The 10,761-nt window shown below is 47.0% G+C and overlaps 1 long non-coding RNA gene across 1 annotated transcript; it reads left to right on the top strand.

Moving 5' to 3' along the window:
• Nucleotides 1–6,459: 6,459 nt before the first annotated feature.
• On the top strand, nt 6,460–9,780 carry LOC116079965. The gene is made up of 3 exons (XR_004114256.1): nt 6,460–6,622; nt 8,528–8,671; nt 9,653–9,780. It is a non-coding gene; the product is annotated as an uncharacterized LOC116079965 (long non-coding RNA).
• Nucleotides 9,781–10,761: the final 981 nt, after the last annotated feature.

Here is a 10,761-nt window from a genome sequence, read left to right as displayed (position 1 = left end):
TATACCTAACAAGCTATAGAGAAAACAAAACATTGCTTCTTGTAGCCCAGGCTTTAGCCTAGGCTGTAGCCTTGAACTTATGATGTAGCTGAGGCTAGCCTTGAATTTCTGATCTTGCCACTTCTACCCCAAAAGTACTGGGGTTACAGATGTATGCTACCATTGCTGGCCCTGAATCAGATCTTTAGAAGACATCAGAGGGTTACAAGAAGGTCAAAAGATGGAGGTCAAAGAAGGACTGAAGGGCTGACTAAGCATGTAGCTTGATGGCAGAGTGCTTTCCGAGCAGGAAAGCCTTGGTTTTGGTTACCAGCAATACAAAGGAAAAAAAGCTGGACCATGGTGGCACACACTAATCTCAGCATGCAGGAGGCAGAGGCAGGAGGAGCTCTGAGAGTTGGAGGCCAGCCTGGTCTACAGGTTGAGATTCGGGTCTACACAGAGAAACCCTGTCTTAAAAAAGAAAAAAGAAAGAAAGAAGAAAAAATAAATAAATTCTACAATACTGAAGGAGACTAGGCACACAAAAGCATGAGGTTTGTTTTGGATCTTTGTGTTATAGAATGGTGCCTTATACCTGTAATCCCAAGGCTGCAGAGCTTGAGGCAGGAGTATCTTCGCAAAGTTGAAGCCAGCCTTCGCTACAGAATGAGACCCTGTCTCAAAATAAATAAGGGCCTTCAAGAAGGCTTAGCAGGTGAAAACCATTTGTTACACAAGTTTAGTAGCCTGAGTTTGATTCCCAGAACCCATAGTGGAAAGACAGAACCAACTCCCAAAAGTTGTCCTCTCTCCCTATATGCACTGTGGTTTGTATGTACCCACTCCTGTGCACGTAATAAATAAAATTAAGTAATGATAGCTGGGCATGGTGATGCACACCTTTAATCTCAGCACTCAGGATCTCTGTAAGTTCAAGGCCAGCCTGTTCTACAGAATGAGTTCCAATACAGCCAGGCCTACACAGTGTGATCCTGTCTCAACATAAAAATATAAACAAACATTGTTAGAACAATTGGATGAATCTGAATGGGGTAGTAGTAATTAGTCAATATTGCTTTCCTAATTTTGATGGTTGTATTGGACTTATGAAAGAAAATGTACAGTCTGTAAGTAATATACACTAAAATGTCAGGGGGCTGACCTCTTATTCACAATGGTTCTGAGCCAAGAGAGGGCGTTCTATTGTATTGTAAGTTCCTTTATAAGTTAAAGATTGCTTTGAAGTAAAAGTCTTCAAAATTGTAAGAAGTTACATCATTTTGCCTTCCCACCAGGAGCATCTAGAGGATTGAAGGCTCCTGGATTTAATATGCTAACAGACTGGGGGGCATCTTCTCCCTGAAGTGGGTGCCCATTTTATTTTGCATTTCTCGCATTACAAAAAAAAGCTAGACTTTTCATATGTTCAGGATCTGTTGACATTCAGAAACCAAGAACAATCAGTTAGTCACTAACTAGGGATATCAGTGGTTCTCAACCTGCAGGTCATGACCTCTTTGGAGGGGGGTCAAATATCAGATATATTGTATATCAGATATTTACATTATGATTCCTAACAGTAGTAAAATTACAGTTATGAACTAGCACCTGTTCTGTGTCCCCTGCCTGAGTGTTGTTCCTTTGTCTTGGTGTAAAACAACACAACATCTCTTCCTGGTGTTAGGGATGAACTCATGTCTTAAGTAGGCTAGGCCTCTACCACAGAACCACACCCCAGTCCCTGGCAGTGACCCAAACACCTTTGTGTCAGTGCCTAGCATCCTGCCAGAGATGGGGAGATGCTCTTCGCCTGTAAGTTTAAGCTACACCTAGAGCAGACCCCTTTCCCTGAGGGCTAAATTGTGGTTCTCCAGCCAGAAATGACCTACACACACACACACACACACACACACACACACACACACCACAATCTACACACAACATACATATAACACTCACATATACTATAGGCTTGGGGTGCAGGGAACATCAAGGAGAAGGCGGAGCGGCACATGGCCACAGGACAGAGGTCAGTCTCCTTGACTTCCTTTCTGTGGTCACTCTGTCCCTAGGCTTGGAAACCTTCCTTAGGCCCGCTCTTCCCTTCCTCTTTTTTTTTTTTTTTTAACTTATTTATTTTATGCATATGAGTACACGATAGCTGTTTTCACACACACCAGAAGAGGGCATCAGATCCCATTACAGATGGTTGTGAGCCACCATGTGATTGCTTGGACATGAACTCAGGACCTCTGGAAGAGCAATCAGTGCTCTTAATTACTGAGCCATCTCTCCAGCCCCCCCCCTTCCTCTTTTTGAGTTCCCTGTTCCTTCCCACAGCTCCTCTGAGGGTAGAAGGAAGGTCCTATAACTCACAGGACTCAACCTCATTCCATGTGGCCTGATCAACTGCGTCAGGGGAGCAAGGCAAGTAGTTCTCCCTCAAGTTGCTTCTGGGAGTGCCACCTTCCTCTGGCGATAAAAGGTGGGAAAGCTGAGGTCTTGTCTGCCTTTAGATACTAACAGTCTAGAGGGATAGGAGCAGTGTTGGCTTTTTTCATTCATTTTTTTTTTTTTTTTTTTTTTTTGGTTTTTCAAGACAGGGTTTCTCTGTGTAGCCCTGGCTGTCCTGGAACTCACTCTGTAGACTAGGATGGCCTCGAACTCAGAAATCCGCCTGCTTCTGCTTCCCAAGTGCTGTGATTAAAGGCATGCGCCACCACCACCCAGCTCACATTCATTTTTATTCTTTTTTTTTTTAGCAGAAGGTATGTAAGCTAGGGTAGCCCTGACCTATAGTCCTCCTGCCTTGGCCTTCCAAGAATTGGTACTGCAGGCAGCATGCCACTCTGGACTCTATTATCCTTCTCCCACATTGGTTTATGAGTCCATGTGGCCATAAGTTGTAAGCTGAACTCTCTGCAACTCAGGCCTTTATGTTTGCTTGTTTGTTTATTTGAGACAGGATCTCACTACAGAGCCCTGGCTGTCCTGGAAGTCAATATGTAGACCAACTGGCCTTTAACTTACAGAGATTTACCTGTTTCTGTCTCCTTTTTATTATTTCTTATTATTTTGATAGACAAGGCCTTTATTATTGTTTTATAGAGAAGGTCTTACTGTGGGGCCCTGGCTCTTGCCTAAACTCCACCCCCCCACTATAAATAACCCTAACTTTTTTTTTGTCTTGAGATAATTTTAGATTTAGATGCCATTGTTTAAAAAAAAAAAAAAAGCTACACAGGTGGGCAGTGGTGGCGCATGCCTTTAATCCCAGCACTCAGAGGCAGAGACAGGCAGATTTCTGAGTTCGAGCCAGCCTGGTCTACAGAGTGAGTTCCAGGACAACCAAGACTACACAGAGAAACCTCGTCTTGAAAAACCAAAAATAAATAAATAAATAAATAAATAAATAAATAAATAAATAAATAAATAAGAAAGAAAGAAAAGAAAAAAAGAAAGGAATAATAAACACAGATCTATGTCTCACAGCCTGGGGCCCCTCGGTGATGGTGCCTCAGACCATCGAGTGTATAAATCAACCAAGAACATGATGTTGGAATGAACATCTCCATCTCTATCATCTTTTTTTTTTTTTTTTTTTTTTTTTTTTTTTTTGAGACAGGGTTTCTCTGTGTAGCCCTGGCTGTCCTGGAACTCACTCTGTAGACCAGGCTGGCCTCTCTGCCACTCTTAATGTGGTGAACTGGTAGATGTTCCAAATCTCCCGAATTTGTCATTTTAGTGTAGCTATGTAGGTCTCTGGAATTGGGCTACACAACATTGTAAGATTGGTTTTTTCTCTCTGCAAAATTCTCTACATGCTCATTGGACTGTGGTATGCCAATAGCTCATCTCTTCTTGCTGATGAGTAAACATCTATAGGCAGGTAGACACACCATCTCAAATGGTCACCTGTTGATGAGCATCTAAAATGTTGTGAGCTTTTAACTGTTCTCCACTGTTGACAGTTCCTCGGGGTAGAACTTTGAGGTCAGAGAAGCACAGATTCTAGTGAGGACTTTGAGGCAGAGTGTGTGGAACCAGTCAGTATTCATAACCTGGTCCATCGAGTAGTGTCCAACAGGGTTGGAGGTGGGAAACAGACCAGGGAGTTTCCATGGGAAATATGGGGTCTTGGGACTAGTTGATAATAAAGATGTCTTGATAGTCAGGACTAGACTGCTTGGGAACTGAAAGGTGGCCCGGGAGCTGCCCGAGTCTGTGGACCCCTTACTAGGACAACCTCTACTACTGATGGAAGCAGATAGCCAGATGATGGACAGCAGCACGAGACTGATTTGAGTTGCTAGAGTAACATCCAGAGAAAATATCCATTCAGGAGCCAGAGAAGCAGAGCTATGTGCAGTGGTGAGAAAGGAATCTTCTTAGGGGAACATCCACAGCCATGAGTGGGTGATGCTTGGGAACGTGTGGAGACAAGAAACAATGGAGAGGCCACAGCCTGGGGGAAAGAAGAGAAAAGAGGCTCAAGAGGCAAGAGAGAGGAGTGATGTTGTAGCAGGCAATTAAGGCTACTCAAACCACCCTGGCGGTGTCCGCAGCGGGAGTGCCTCCTTACCCGCCCCAATGTTCTGGATTCCCAAATGAAACGAATGAAAGACACACACACACACACACAGGGCCTTATATTTAATATGCCTTAATCAGCTCAGTGGCTGGGCCTCTCTCAAACTTCCATGTTGCTAACACCTCCCCTCCAATACTCCTGAGTGATGACTTACTTAAACCTATATTCCATTTTAGCTACCCTTACTCAGTCGAGGGAGGAGGCGCTCTTTTCCGGCTCTTCCGTGATTGGTGCCCTGTCTTCTCCGGCTCTTCCGTGATTGGTGCCCTGTCTTCTCCGGCTCTTCCGTGATTGGTGCTCTGTCTTCTGCAGCTCTCAAGCCTGCATCCTTTTCCGGTATGGTGATTCTGCCTTTTCTCCTGGCCCCTTTGCCTGTATGCTAAAGTCCTGCTTCTGTCTCCCTGTGCGGCCATTGGCTACTGACAACTTTGTCAATCAGAACCAACTGGGGATTGGCTCAGCGTCTTACATACAAGATTCTCCTGTAACTTTGGGAACCCAATTAACATAATACAAGCGTTAAACCAAATCTACAACATTTCCCCCTTTTCGTCCGTTAAAAGGCCTTTTCTCTCCGATATACCTTGAACATATTTATAACAGTTATGTAAACTATAAATGTATGATATACAATAACAACATCAAGTTTGTCAGTCTAAGTACATTATTCTAACATCTATCCTAACTTAAAGAGTCCACAGTTCTATACCTGAATTATGTTCTGATTTTAACTTGCATTACCGTGTGAAAACCATCCTTTCAAATGTTCCTCATCATCCTTAGTGCTAAACGACTTAAGTTTGATTACAAGTTTGAGACTATAACTACTCATTGACCCCGTCAGAGATCTGAGAATTTTGAGATCTGAGATCAAGGTCTAAATTTATTTATTCATCATTGTATACTTAAATTCTCCTATCTAAGGAGCTGAGTGAATGAAGATCAAAGATGAGAGGCCTCAGGATTAGCAAGGCTGAAGAGAGCCGGATGTGCATGTGTTGTCTAGTGCTGCCCAACAAGCTAGCCTGATCCCATGGGCTTGCATTTTTATCTTTTCTTTCTTCCTTCCTTCCTTTCTTCCTCCCTCCCTCCCTCCCTCCCTCCCTCCCTCCCTCCCTCTCTGTCTCTCTTTCTTTCTTTCTTTCTTTTGTTCTTCCTTGTTTGTTTTTTGAGACAGGGTTTCCCTATGTAGCCCTGGCCGTCCTGGAACTCACTCTGTAGACCAGGCTGGCCTTGAACTCAGAAATCTGCTTGCCTCTGCCTCCCAAGTGCTGGGATTAAGGGCGTGCATCACCACTGCCTGGCTATCTTTTCTTTTTTTAAAGATAGGATTTCTCTGTGTAGCCCTGGATGTTCTGGACCTTGTCCTGTAGACCAGGCAGGCTTTGAACTCACAGCGGTCTGCCTGACTCTGCCTCCCGAGTGCTGGGATCAAATGTATGTGCTACCACCCCCTGGTCACATTTTTTTCTCCTCACAGTTTCACTTTATCAGAATCTGTGAGTGCCTTGGTGGGGTCATCTGGCTCAGGGGTCTCCCTCAGGCTATAATCAAGGTGTCTTGCTGGCTGCCACCATTTCAAGAATTAATGGGGAAGGAGCCCTTTCCAAGTCTCTTTACATGCTGGGATGGACAAACCTAAGTCTCTCCCAGATTATGGGATGGCAGCTTCACTCTGACAGCGGCTGTTGGCCAGTGGGTCACCCTTGGTGTACTTCCTTGCCATGTTGGTCTCTCCACAGAGGTTTCACAATGGCAGCTGGCTTAACCTACATGAGGAAGCAGGTAAGAGCGAGAGGTAGGGTTCAGCAAATGAGAGAGACTTCCATCATCAAATCTTGGAAGCTCTGCCTTGTGCCTCTGTCAGAAGCACATTACTCAAACGGGAGAGCATGATGCAGGATCTGATGGCCAGAGAGCCATCTTGGGAGCTGCTCATCGCTGGGAGAAGAGACCTGTGCCTGCATTTATCTCAGACTGCCCAGAGCGACTGGGCAAAGATGGCATCTGGAGAGTAGGAGGGGCAGAAGACAGAGCAGAGAGGACCAAGTAAGTAGTAATGCCCAGCTACTCTAGCACCTCAGAGAGACACAGCCACCCTCATGGTCTCCAGAGGACCCTAATCTTATCATCCGAGTTCTCTCCCCACCCAACCCCCAACCCACAGAGCCAGGAACAAAAGCAATAATAAACACTGCGGGGCTGAGGGTGTGACTCAGTGATAGGGTACTTGCCAAGTTACGGGGCTGTAGGTCTGGCCTAGAGGTCTTAAATGGGACAGAGAAAGGGAGGGACTAAGAAGAGGCTAGCACCCCAGAGGACACCCCCACCAAGTATTCAGTGGCAGGACTGAAGGGTTTGGACGCAGACTTTCTTTCGGGGAGGCTCCCAGGAGAGGGCAGTGAGCACAAAGCTTAATTCACACACTGGGTACAAGGGATGCAGCAGTTTGGGAAGTCACCTCTGGGACAGGGGCAAGACCAAGCAGAATGGTGTTCCTGTTGGGTTTCAGACCCTGGATGAGCATCCAAGGTGCCTACTTAATATAAAGTGGACCTGTTCTCCAGGTTCTCCCAGCATCTCTCAGTAGTCTCTACCTGTTACAAGGCATGGCTGACATATTACATCCTCTCCCCTAAAACTTTCCAGCCCAGGGGCTGGGTTTCCCTCCTACAGAGGCACAGAGGCACTTCCCTATATAATCTAGACCCCCCCTCTCTTTCTCTCTCTCCAACCCCCCTCTGTTTCCCTGTCTGCATGGTGATTTCCCTGGCCCCATTCCTTGTGACCAGTGAACTTGCCCAAGAACTGCTGCCAAATAAACCGGCTTTTTTTTTTCTTTTTTACTTTTAATTTGGCTTGAATTGGCTTATTATGTTATTAGAGAAAACCTATTTGTTCCTAACTGCTGAAAACTGTGAAGATGTTGGGTCACCTACTGGGGGATTGAAGCTGAAGGTCATTGTTTAGTTTTGAGACAGAACCACATTCTATAGTACAGTTAGCCTTGAACCTCACTAGATTTCTCAGGCTAACCTTGAACTTGTATTAACGCTACTCAGCCTCCCAAGTTCTTGGACTGTAGGTGTAAGCCACTGTGCTTGACTTTAAGTTTAGGACAGATGAAGATAGTGGATCAACAGACCTTGGGGTGAGGGGGAGACACTGTGATGTCTGCAGTCGTGGGGTCCTGGGCACAGAAGAGGAGAGAGTGCAGCCGCTGAGACCCCCAGTAGTGGGATTTAAAGGAAGGAGCATGAGCCAAGAAACTTGAACATGGAAATCCAAGAATGTGGGCATGAAAGGTTAAAGAATTTAATTAAGTTTCCCAGGCCCACACAGAAGCTGGATAGAGTAATAAACATGGGCAGAACTTCTAGCAAGGTCCTTTTCCCACCCCAGAGTTCTCACCAGAGTCGTCTCAGGGTGGCCTAGACTCAAGGGCAGGCCTTTGCTGTAGGGGGATACGAACTTTCCTGAGGACTTGGCCTTCGTTAGCTGTAGTGATTGTGATAATGTTGCTATTGGGAGTGATGGTCTTGCCTACCTAGGGCTGCTAGAATTAAATAAAGGTGCCTAGTGCCTGGGACTGTGCTCTACTCGTGGCCAGCATTCCACATATGCTACCAACGCTACCATGAAACACACTTTCTTTCTGCCCCGTCTCATAGAGGGCCAGAGGGATGAGGAGTCCTGATCCATCCCTGTCACATGGGCAGGCATGTGGGTGGGCTAGCAACTGTGGCATCCATTCTAGTCATAATGCTAAAGCCCAGGGAGTTCTTGGTAGCAAGTCAGTGACAGAGCCAGGACCAGACCTCTTCCAACTGTGGCCTATGCCTACAGGGAATTCCCGGAGGGCTCCAGATGGCCCTGGGCTCACAGCTCTGTTCCTCCTTGGGGACGTCTAACCCAGCCTTCCCTTTCTGTATCTTCTTCCCCGTGGTATTCCAGGTACTTGGAATCAGAGCAGCACCTGGAAAACCTGCCTGCCCTGGTGCTCACTGGAGGCAAAATCATTCCACAGATGGAGAGTCAGAAACCAGGAGCTAAAAAGTCCCTGCAGCCCTAGGGAAAGAAGGAGCCAGGGATAGGCAGGTGAGAGGTGACACAGGAACTGCAGGGAGACCAGTGCTGGGTGTTAGGTGGGCCAGGGATGAGTGGCTTTCCATACTTCCCAGTACTGCCCCAGTGGACCCCCTAGCACAGGCCTCCAGGGCTCAGAATCTGGAGACTTTGAGCCTCTAGCCCAGGAAGTGATGGAGCCGGGGAGGCAGCTGTCCTGGATCCTGGACTCTCTGCTGGTTCTAACAGGGCTAATTTGGGTACTCCAGGAGAGAGGCCTCTGTGGACCCTAGAACTACTCCCAGTAGCCTTAGGGAATGGTTTACCACTGTCTACTGAGCTCCTACCTTGTGGGAATCTTGGAGCTGTGGCTGACATAATTAAGGCAGGCCCTAAGCTGGGACTGTGTGCTCTATGGCCTCTCCTCTTGGCCAGGCAGGTCTCCTGAAGTTTCCAAAGCTGAGGCCACACCTACAGGGAGAGAGAGACTCGGCTCTGGAGTTCTTCCCTAAAACCTGGCAAACCAAGGCTTCCTCCCACTTCTCAAGTAGCTTGCCTCTGTCTTTCTGTCCTACTCCATGGACACTCTCCATCTGTCTACCCCCCCCCCCCCAACACACACACCCCTTCTGTCTCTGACAAGAAAAGCAGAGCTACATGATTGGAAAAGAGTCTAAAAGGGGTATTTTCTTTTGTCCAACTCTTGGGGCTCTGGGGCGGTGGCTATTCCAATAAGGATCCTAGGATTTGTGGCTCTTTATAGATACTCAATAAGGACACCTTTTAAGGAGGTACACCCCATCACATCTGGACTGTGCAAAGCTGGGGTGGAGGTTACTCTCCTGAAGGTCACTGAGTTAAGGGAAACATTCACATCTCTGGAACCGCCATTTAGATTAAGAACCGAGAGCAGAGTGAACCCTGGCTGTGTCAGTTCTGTGCTTGATGTAGTTTGAGGGTCTCCAGTCAGTCTCTCCAGAGGAGGAACTGGCGATGTCTTGGCTGTCCCACCAGGGAAAAGGCTACCACCCTTCCCGACTCCAGGCGTCCATCATGAGACTGCATGTGCCACACATCTTGCCTCAGGAGCCATTTTAAATGCTCCATCATTCCCAACGACGTGATGAACGCTGCAAGTTAGAAGCCAGTCTATTTTACACAGTGAATAAATGGCCGGGGGGGGGGGGGCTTTCTGGTCACTTTTGTGACCCAATGTTCCCTTAGCAGATCCTTAGGAGAAAAAAAGCCCCGAAACAAAAAACCTCGAGGGGATAGAGGATATAATTTACAACACAGCTAGCTGAGCACCGAGGCTGAAGGCGCTGGTGACAGTTCCTGGAGGCTCCGCCCGAAAAATCCCGCAGCAAGCCATGCAGCAGCCCCGCATGGATTCACTTGGGCCCTGTACTCTCTGCGCAGACGCCGCACTTTGGCTCCTCAACCTCCAGGTGGCGCTGGTGGAGGGGCGGAGCATATGTTTGCTGGTCAGGGAGGAGGCGGGACATCAGAAAAGCTGGCTTCTAATTGGCTGGGTTCGGACTATTAGGGGACAAGCCCAGAGGACTATTAGGGGACGCGGTCAAACGGAGGAGCTGGCTTACTCGTAATGGAGAGAACGTCTGTGGTGTGTTCACTCCTCGGGGACAATCCTATTTTTTTTTTTTAAATAATGGCAATTTGTTAAGACTGTAATTAGCCAAGTTTCCCATTTGTCATACATTTATAAAAAAAATCCTCATGAACCGACATACAAGGAAAATTCCTGGTGGGACCTATTTAAAAGAGATGCACTGTTTGTTTATTTTCCTGTAATATTTATCTTTACTCATTTATGTTGGAGACAGGCAATCCTTCTGCCTCAGCTTTCTCAGTGCTGAGATGACAGGTGGGAGCCACCATGCCTGGCTGTCGACTTTTTTATAAGACAACTCAGGTTTGGGGGTGGGTCCCAGGCCTTCCCCTTTTCGTCTTTCTCTCAGTCTCTGATCGTGTGTGGAGCCGGGGAAGGTGAATTCGTGGGTGCTTTTCCGTAGCTGATGGTTAAGCGTCCACACTCTGGCCATGTGATCGATACTGACTGTAGTTTGCTGGTTGGTAGAGACCTCGCCCTGCCAGCCCTGAAG

The sequence above is a fragment of the Mastomys coucha genome, unplaced genomic scaffold (genome assembly GCF_008632895.1).
Source record: "Mastomys coucha isolate ucsf_1 unplaced genomic scaffold, UCSF_Mcou_1 pScaffold6, whole genome shotgun sequence".
Lineage (NCBI taxonomy): Eukaryota > Metazoa > Chordata > Mammalia > Rodentia > Muridae > Mastomys > Mastomys coucha.
Note: the sequence above shows the minus strand (reverse complement) of the source record. Positions and strands in the feature narration are given on the sequence as shown.